This window comes from Pinus tabuliformis, chromosome 3_2 (genome assembly GCF_031772625.1).
Source record: "Pinus tabuliformis cultivar Carrire ecotype Pingquan chromosome 3_2, CPIR1, whole genome shotgun sequence".
In the NCBI taxonomy this organism is placed as follows: domain Eukaryota; kingdom Viridiplantae; phylum Streptophyta; class Pinopsida; order Pinales; family Pinaceae; genus Pinus; species Pinus tabuliformis.
Window position 1 is genome coordinate 167,969,392 of NC_142302.1, and position 10,225 is coordinate 167,979,616.

Below are 10,225 nucleotides of genomic sequence, written 5' to 3' on the forward strand. Positions count from 1 at the left end.
GAGTTGGTTTCATAACAGACAACCTAGGTTCGAACCCTAAAAAGTGTAGGGTCTTTGTGAGTGTTTGTGAGGGAATGTGTTTGACATCACATAATTGGATTCCCTTCATCATCAAAGAGACATGTGTCCCAAAAGTCAATTTGGTTTAAGTGGATGTTAATATGATACATTGTATATTTTCTGAGGGTAGTAGCACAATTGGAAAAAAGCATGTTGGCAAGCCCTTGTGTATCCAAGTGATTGAAAGTTCAATCCCCCAGACATATCTCACCAATTGAACTTAAAAAAAATATGATACATTGTATATTGCAAAGCCATTAAGTTAAGTAATGACCTTGGCTAACCCAAATATTTAATTAGAATTTAAGCTCAAACACAACATTAGAAATGAAACCTTCACTCTAGATCTAAGGATATAGGGGTCAACATTGGATATTGGATACAAGACAAGGTGATCAAATGTATCTCTTGGACTAGCATTTTTTACAAAGGAATACAAATTTTAATGCTTATATTAACATGTATGTATAATATAATAATGAAATAGTCACTCTTTAGTTCATGGATAAAAGTGTTGGTGTGGAAGGAAATCTCGAGGGATGTGTCACTATAGTCATAAAAATTGCATTTATTGTGGCACATGGAGAACTTATTAATTGGGTGTAGCTTTAAAAATGGATAGGAGTGTTATCCTCCCCACCTAACTGCAATTCCTACAAATGACATATTTAGTGATTAATGAGTATATTGTTGTAATAATTTTGAACCCTGTGTTAAGAAATCCCTATGCAATCCAATTTAACTTAGGTACCATCCTCAAAATGAGGAGAATTCATTTGTGGGTTTCCTTAGAATGTGTATTTCAAGGAAGAATGTGTACTTTGTTGATATGTTGAAAGGTTTTACGGTCTTTGTGTTTTAGTGTACCATGTCATGTTTGGCATTGAGCGTTGGGTGTGTTGGAAGCCAACTCTTGGTAAACTCAAATACACTTGTCCTAAGGAGGGAGTTGGGGTTTTAAGGTTCTCTGGTTGTAAAAGCTTTCAAAGTCAATGTTTTTCATCCTCTTCTTGCATATTGCAGCCTCAAGGCCATTCAATGAGTTGGTGGTCATGCTTAAGGTTTTCATCCTATTCTTGCATTGTGCTTAAGGTTGATTGGTACCTTGTTCCATGAATTATGATCAACTTTGGGTCCTCTTTCAGTAGACACCTCCTAGCCACAGTATTAAAGGCAACATATTGGTTTCCTTTACTAATTTTAGCTTGTAATAAATTTAGATGTAATGGTTGTCACACGCGTTCATATACAACTACCTCATAACAAAGCTAACACAAGCACTTCTACCCATGCCTACATCACATCACAGAGGAGGAATCAATCAATATTATTCAATATCCCGCATTCGAGTATCCCTCCTTTGAGGATTCAATCCAACATTTATGGAGATCAGGTCATCCATTTACAATAACTAGCTTTGCCATATAGCATGTTCATATTCCTATTGTCATGGCCGAAAGTACCACCGACATATATCTTATGCAATACGAATAAATAATTAGAACGCCTCAATGGATGCAATCCATCCTATAATGCATAATGCATATATTAGATAACCCGAACCATAGGCTCTACCGTTTCAAAACAAAATCATTTATCATACATAATCAATAATCCGTCTGCCACAGTTGCATGACACGTTAACATGTGTATCTTAGGGATTATGCACAATTAATCAGAAGCGCAGCATTGGATGCATAGCACAAATAACTTGTACCATAGTTTATACAGTCGAGCCTTAACCACAGTTAACAAATTTGCATAGCGGCTCAAGCACGACTATTTACTATCTTAACAAAAGACAGTTGAACACCAATTCTACATAAGATCCACATACTGTGACTGTGATTAGAATTTCATTTATGTGCATCCATAAAATCATCTCATTAACGCCACATGCAGTGCATTTAAAACTCAAGCAAATTCTCTCATATGCTAAGGAATTTATAACATAGAGGGTAAGAAACCAACATACAGAACAATCCACGCAAGTGAGTCAAACTAGATCAAAAGAGAGAACGACACTTGGAAAACAGAGCACCGCTACCCAACCTAGAAATGACTCTTCAGTTCACCACCGAGTCGAGGTTCTTGCCATGGATCAACCGCCTCCAATTGATCTATGCAATGGGTATTTAATACCTTCTTTCATGATATGGTTTCCATTAGCGGTGTCTCGCTTTTATGGATCTTTTTATCCATTTGCGTAGGCTTATCTCATAAAAGCTCACCTTTCTCTCCCATGAGGATTTTCCTCATAGAAGATTGCCTTTCTCTCCCACACAACTTTTATGTTTTTCTCAATGGATATTTATCTCCAATCCATCCAACTTATCTAGAATTAAATCGAGAAGCTTTACCATGAAAGAATTATCCTTTCCCATTCACCAATGTGATTTGACAAGAATCTCATCTCTTGGTGTCTTGCTTTTCCAAGTGATTAATTTATTAATAATGTATTTACTTTTTATATTACACATCATACCTAGCTTTTCTTAGCTTAGGTTTGCAAAGTTTGACACACAAGGGAGGGGTGTTACATTTTGGATCCCTCTCTTTCCTTAAGATCCCTCCAACTGCAGCTAGAGTTCTTAGATGACTGTAAGGAGGAAGCCCCTATTGGAAAGGGACAGACAGTTTGAAGGTGTCTATCTTGTTGGTAATTCCTATATCGAAAAGTTGTATTTTCATAGTCCAGGGGTTGGGAATACACAATTCCCATCCACTTGAGCTCAATTTTATCTCGCAAAACTTCATTGTGATCTACCTAAGCACATATGCAAACATAGGTGAAAATGCCTTTCAAAAGTCTTTCCCTGTCTACTTTGACGAATCTTCCAATAAAATTGCCCACTTTTTCTAAGAGATCTAGATGGGTAAAGTGAATGGGAAAACTGGGAATCTTACCCATACTAGAGTAGTCATCGGCAACATAGTGAGAGGATTGAAGTTGAAAACCATGGCTTCACTAGAAGACCAACTCATCCCCAAAACCATGGACCTTGGTCAAGGATTTTTTTCTTATCCTCAAGACATTTGAAGATCACCACAAAAAAACATGGGTCTACATCCACCCAAACCGGCGTTCATCCAATCCTATCATAATCGAACAGAAAAACGCTACTTTTTCAATAGAAAATGGGGAATAAAAGTATCACCCAAGGATAATGACCATCGTATCAAGCGCTCAATCATAAGGGAGGAGCAATAATTTGACAATCACACGTCCTTGATTTCTGTTGATTTAACTCTGAACACTCACGTAATATTCTCTTGCTTGGCGAATTAAACACCACTGCATGGAATGGACGAGGATTGAGCCGAACCCTGGATGAAGCCCACTTCATTCTCATCTAAACACAAAACTATATATACGTCAAAGCTATTACAATAGATTCTGACTGTCAACACCTCGAGGTTCTGTTTATATGTGGCTACCTTTTATGGTTACTATTGAATGTGTGATTGGCAATAGTAATGGCAACTTAGGGCTGCCAAATTTCCTTCGATTCCCTCACTACATCCTAACGCAAATAGTTGTTCAATGCCTTGGTTGTCTTTCAAAACTGGTAGGCAACGTCTTCTTTGATATTTCTCGATGGTTTTAATTCCACTACAATCACAACTTTCATTTACATAAACTTCGTGTTTTCGCACGAGCGACGATTGTTCCAAGGTGAAATGTCACTTGGATGGTTTCAATGTTGTTGACCCATCATAACTAACTAACGGATATGCCCATTACAATTTTATACCACCCCATTATCAATATCAATTATGCATGGGAACCAATTAAAGCAACTTTTCACATTAATTTTATATGAGCATGAGAACATGTGTTAACAAGCAGCCCATAAAGCCTCATTTTGAATGCCATAGTCACTTAGAAGGAATTCCTCTTGTAGTAGCATCCTCCCTACTAAACTTTGCTAGTGCTAACATTAGAACCACCATTACAACAAGATATCTTTCTAGTGTTGACAACACCATTATAGTAAGATACCTCAAGAGAGACAAAAAATTTAAAAAGTATGATAGTAATACGTATCCAGAAGATGGTATTGAAACTAGTAATTGTTCACGAATCCATAAGATTGTAAGGTCATTCTCATTATCATAATCATTGTCATCATCATCACCATCATCCTTGTCATTGTTATTGCCATCATTACATTATCATCATAATCACCATTCATGCCATCATCATCATCATTATGGACATTGTTTGCAATTGTTCATAATTGTAGATGTTGTAAGAAATATCATCAACCCAAAAAATGTGATCAGTGCTAGAAAAGGGTTGTTTAGGACACATTGATATACGTAAGAGATATAACAACTCTATTTTTGACAGATGATCGATGATCATCATCATCACCACCATTATCATCGTCATTGTCATTTTTATCATCCCCATCATCATCATTAATGTAATTTCTATCGACATTGTTGTAATCATGCATCATCATCATTCATGCCATTATTGTTTTTGATGATGACCTAGATGAAAATGATGATCATGACACCAAAGATAATGCTTATGATTATGACAATGACAACATCTAAAATTGGGAAGATTCGCCAATGTCATTAGCATCGTCATCATCATAATCATTGCCATCATCATCATTGTCATTGTAACCACTATCGTCTTTATCATCATAATCACAATTCATGTCATCGCCATCATCTTCATTTTCATCATTGCCAATATTATTGACATTGTCATCAATTGTTCATAATTGTCAATGCCATAAGGAATATCATCAATGCAGAAAATATGATGAGTGTTGGAAAAGGGATGCAAAAGCGAACATAGAAATGGGGGCAACAATAGAAGTAAAATTGGATGAAAAGTGGATACAACATAAGTAGATGCACAACAACATGAAAAACCTGACACAAAAGTGGATCCAAAAGAAGATGCAGTTTTCAATGCAAACTTGGATGCAAACATGAAGGAAAAAGTGGAAGCAAACATGGGTCCAATGGTAGGTGTAAAACTTGGCACAAATTGTGGTGAAACAAATGTGGATGCAACAACGGAAACAAAAGTATATGCAAAAATGGATGAAACAAAAGTGGATGCAATAGGGGATGCAAATGTGGAAGCAAATGTGGTTGCAATGGTAGGCGCAAGATATGGTGCAACAAAAGTGGATGTAACAATAGACAAAAAATATGCAAAATAAGATGCAAAAATGGATGTAAAAGTGGAAGCAAACATTGATGCAACAGGCAAAACAAAATTGGATGCAAAAAATGGATATAATGTAAGTAGATGCAAAAGTAGATACAAAACAAGATGCAAAACCCAATGCATAAACCTGACATAAAAGTGGATGCAAAAATAGATGCAATATTTGATGCAAAAGAGGATGTGAACATGGATGCAAAATTGGAAGCAAACGTGGATACAACAGTGAGTGCAAAACATGGTGCAAATTGTGGCATAACAAAAGTGGATGTAATGATAGATGCAAAAAAAGAATCAAAGTATGATGCAAATGAAGATGTAAAAAGGGATGCAAAAAGTGAAATTTAAAATGGGTGCAACAGTGGATGCAAAATTGTGTGCAAAAGTGGATGCAATAGAAGTCGATGCAAAAGTAGATGCAAAACGAGACACAAAACCCGATGCAAATCCCGGTCCAAAATTGGATACAAAAAGGGATGCAAAAATAGATGTAGTAGTTGATGAAAACCTAGACGCAAATGAGGATGCAAACGTGGATGCAAAATTATAATCAAAAGTGGGTGCAAAAGGAGGTGCCAAAATAGGCGCTAATTGTGGCACAAAAATATTAGATGCAATAGTGGGTACAATAATAGATGCAAAAGAGGATGTAAATATGGATGCCAAACAAGAGGGAAAAGTGGATGCAACAAAAGTAGATGCAAAATTTTATGCAAAACTAGACACAAAACACGATGTAAAACTTGGCGCAGAAGGGATGCACAAATGGATGAAAAAATGGATGCAAAAAATGATTTAAAAAAGGATGCAAAAAAGGATGCAAAAGTTGATGCAAGTGTAGGTGCAAAAAGTGGATGCAAATGAGGATGCAAAAGTATGTCAAACAAAATTAGGTGCCAAACTTGATGCAAAACCTGGTGTAAAGGATGACACAAAACTTGGCATAAAATTTGGTGCAAAACGTGGTGCAAAACCTATTGCAATACCTGGTGCTAAACTTGGTGTAAGATTTGGTGCAAAACTTGATGCAAAATTTGTGTCAAGTTTTGCACCATATTTGATAAATGGATGCAAATAGCACCAAAAATGGGCTCTAGATGCAAAAAAAGAAGTAAAAAGGGACGCTAATCGCTGGTTTTGTTGTAGCGCAATAAAACCCTTGTCTTTTTGCAATAACTCTGCAAGTTTCCACCAACGAGAGCCTTACCTACAAGAAAGGCAACCAAAAAGAGAATTCTGATATTCATGCCAAAGTAAATAAACTCATATTGGTTGGGAATTCTTTCAAAACAGTAAATTAAACCAGAAGCACTTCGTTACTATATATGTACATGATAAGATTTTCCGTGGAAATTACTCATAGGAATGACTTTAAAAATGAACACCATCAAAATATAACTACGCAGTTAGCATGTACTGAATAAAATAAAAAAAATTGTGTATAGGGAGGGTTTGTAGAACATGTTGCTTTCCTGGAAGTAACCATCCTGTAACTTTCAAAACAAGTCAAGTTAAAAATCCCAACAAAATATTTTTTTTTTTCTTTTTTCTTTTTTTATGATGCCCATAGGCCCTAAGGGTTGAGCCAAAGCTCTAATACCATATGTAACAGCCCAAAGTAAATATAAAATTAATTCCCTAATTAAAATCAGAATCAACAAATAAGTACATACCTATATTACCTGTGATCGATGTCTGCCAGATGACAAGAAGGTTTTGGGGACGACTCTCCACCCAACCGTAGACTCAATTGCGCAAGGCTTTGCTACAATGCTTCCTGGTAGGAGAAATAGAATGCTTACCAGAATGGTGCTCACGTATGCTAGAGATTCTCTCTAGGTTGCTCGTTGGTGCATTTCCTCTCACTGTGTCTTCACTTTCACAGCTATGCATCTTCCTAGACTTGCTACCATCCTCTCCATTTGTTTTCTCTTATGATTCCTAAAGGATTCTCTTGCCTCTATGACTAGTTCTCATCTGATGTTGCTTATATCTCTATAAATCCAAGAGCCTTTGCAAGATAGTTGCATTGATTTCAACTTTATTCTCCTGAGATCTTACCAATCTTTCATTGTCTGCCTTAAAACTTCTAACCTCATCCCTTAGGCTCCTCAAGATATTCATCTAATCAAGAGAGTTTTCCCTCCCTACCCCCTGGCCAACTGATCTTTCTTCTTCCCCATGTTGCGTATGGTTAGAACTATACCCTACCATCTTGTTGTTCATTTCTTGGTTCTAAGGATTTATGACATACCACCCTTTGTTGCTATTGGTGAACTTCATCTTATGTTATGTGATGTTACACACACACATAACAGTTAGTTTTAAGAAAAATTCAGTATATAACAATTTTTATTACCTTGGCTCGTCGCTAGAAGTATGTTGGTGCAAGACTATTTGAATAATATGTCACAAGTTAGCACATAAATAATAATGAATTCATATCAATCATTAGTACCATGATAATTAATCAAATCACAAAGTAAGCATGACACTCATACATGCACGCAATCCACCACATACTGGCTTTTAACAACTAAACAATTGTTTAGTTAATCTTCTAAAACTGACATGAACTCCTTTACAGGAACCACTGCCACTGCTTGCCCATGATAGAGCCCATCCATTCCAAGTGTTGAACCTCGATGATCTGATATCACTTTGTAACATCCCCCTCCTAATTATCACCATAACACCGATCAAGAGGGGGTGGTTACTACACTGACCCAAGATCTAAGGTGGTGTTATGGAAATGGGGTGTAAAAATGTTGATCCTCTCAAGTTCACTTAAAGCTTGAGTTTGACATCATCATTGTGTTCGTCTCATCAAGACGATTATGATGATATAAAACTTTACCTCAATCGAACCATGGATGAAGAGATGTGACCAATTGAAATTTTGATGAATTAGAAAGTGCCGCATTATCATTTTTACTATGTTGAAACCACGTGTCCATACCCACCTGGCTAATCTCTCAGTGAGTTATGAAACAAAACCTCCTTTCTATATATAGGAGTCTAAGGAGTCACAATATAATCCAGCCGACCTAACAATAATAATATAAAGCCACAAAAATAACAATAGACGGATTCTATGGGGCACAGAAATAACAATATGGGGGTAATAGGGGCACAACAATATAAATAGGGGGTATAACTACAATAGTAATGGGGTAATCACTAGTATTATAGGGACCCAACATGCCCCTCTCCTTCAAAAAAGTGTTGTCCTCAACGCTTGAGCAGTTCTGGATACTTCTGCATAAAATTCTCATCCTCCCATGTGGAATCTTCAGCGGATAAGTTCTTCCACTTGATAAGATACTCTGAAATTGATCGATTTCGTAGCTGTCGAGTTCTTGTTTCTGTGATTGCTTCCGGTTCCAATATAATTTTTCCTTCCTCATCAAGTTCTGGCAATATTGTTTGAATTGGGAGCTTGTCACCTATAACCTTCTTTAAACATGAAACATGGAAAACTGGGTGCACTCGAGAAGCTGCAGGAAGCTCCAATTTGTATGCCATAGTACCAATCTTTTCCAACACCTTGTACGGACCATAATACTTTGGTGATAATTTATTATCCTTCTTAGCTTGCTTTAGGGACATTTGCTTATATGGTTGTAGCCGTAGGAATACCCAATCACCTACATCAAAACTTCTTTCACTGCGATGTTGATCTGCCTGTTGTTTCATTCTATTTTGTGCCAACACGAGGTTATCCTTTAAGAGTTGGAGGACTTGTTGTTGATGTTCGATGTGATGTTCCACTGCCTGAACCTTAGAATTTTCTCTTAAATATGATGTGATGGATGGTGGTTGATACCCATAAAGTGCCATAAATGGGGTCATTTTTGTTGCTGTATGGAAGGAAGTGTTATACCACCATTCAGCTAGAGGCAACCATTTGACCCATTGTGTCTGTTTATCAGATACAAAGCAACGAAGATATCCTTCCAAACATTTGTTTACTATCTCAGTTTGCCCATCAGATTGAGGATGATAAGATGAGCTATGAGCTAACTGAGTACCAAGACAAGAAAATAATTCTGTCCAAAAATTTCCAGTGAAAATGGGATCTCTGTCACTTACAATAATCTTTGGGTTTCCATGTAGCTTTTGAACTGTTTCCATAAATGTAGTAGAACCCATTGATGTGTTCATAGGGTCTTTAAAGGATAATATCCAATGGCTTTCGAACATGTCCACACCCTGCACTGTGCAATAATATGTGATCTTAGGCTGATACATATACATATACATATATATAGCTCCCCGAGTAATGTGATGATCGTTATTTGTCACCATCTTCCTATCTCCAAGGCTCCATTACCCAGATTATCTCCCATTGCACTCCCATAAATTGTCTAGGATTGACCCTTTGGGCTTAGATGTAACATGGGTCCACACCACTCAGCGTGCAACTTTCTGTGCTTGGTCCATCGCTGACATCAAACTAATGACCTTGCCATCTCAGTCTATTCCTTGTCAACTAGGCCTTCTCTTACACGACTTCTCTTGATTTTCTAGGTATGAGACCTCTGAGTTGACATCATCACGGGTCTCCTTCAATTGTTCATCTTTCTCTAATGTGATCACATCAACATGTTATAAGAGCATTCGCTCTTGGTCACAAATCTGGTCACATGTCGTGCAAAATGGGGCAAACAACACTGAGGTTAAAATGCCAAGACTATATCTTATAGCCGAGAAGGTGGCATTGAAGAAGACTTCACTAAGGAACAAGGTGGTAATATAACACTTAAGTGCAAGCAACTGTTAACAGGTATAAGTGAATTCTTCCCTTCACTCTTCTACAAGCACCCTCCCCATTCCACAACCATGATTAGAGCATGCATGAAGGGAATTAAATATTGCATTTGGGTGAAGGAAGCACCTGTAAATAATGTATAGATTTACACATATAAACATAAATACTCATGTAATTCCACATATGCGGAAGCGCTA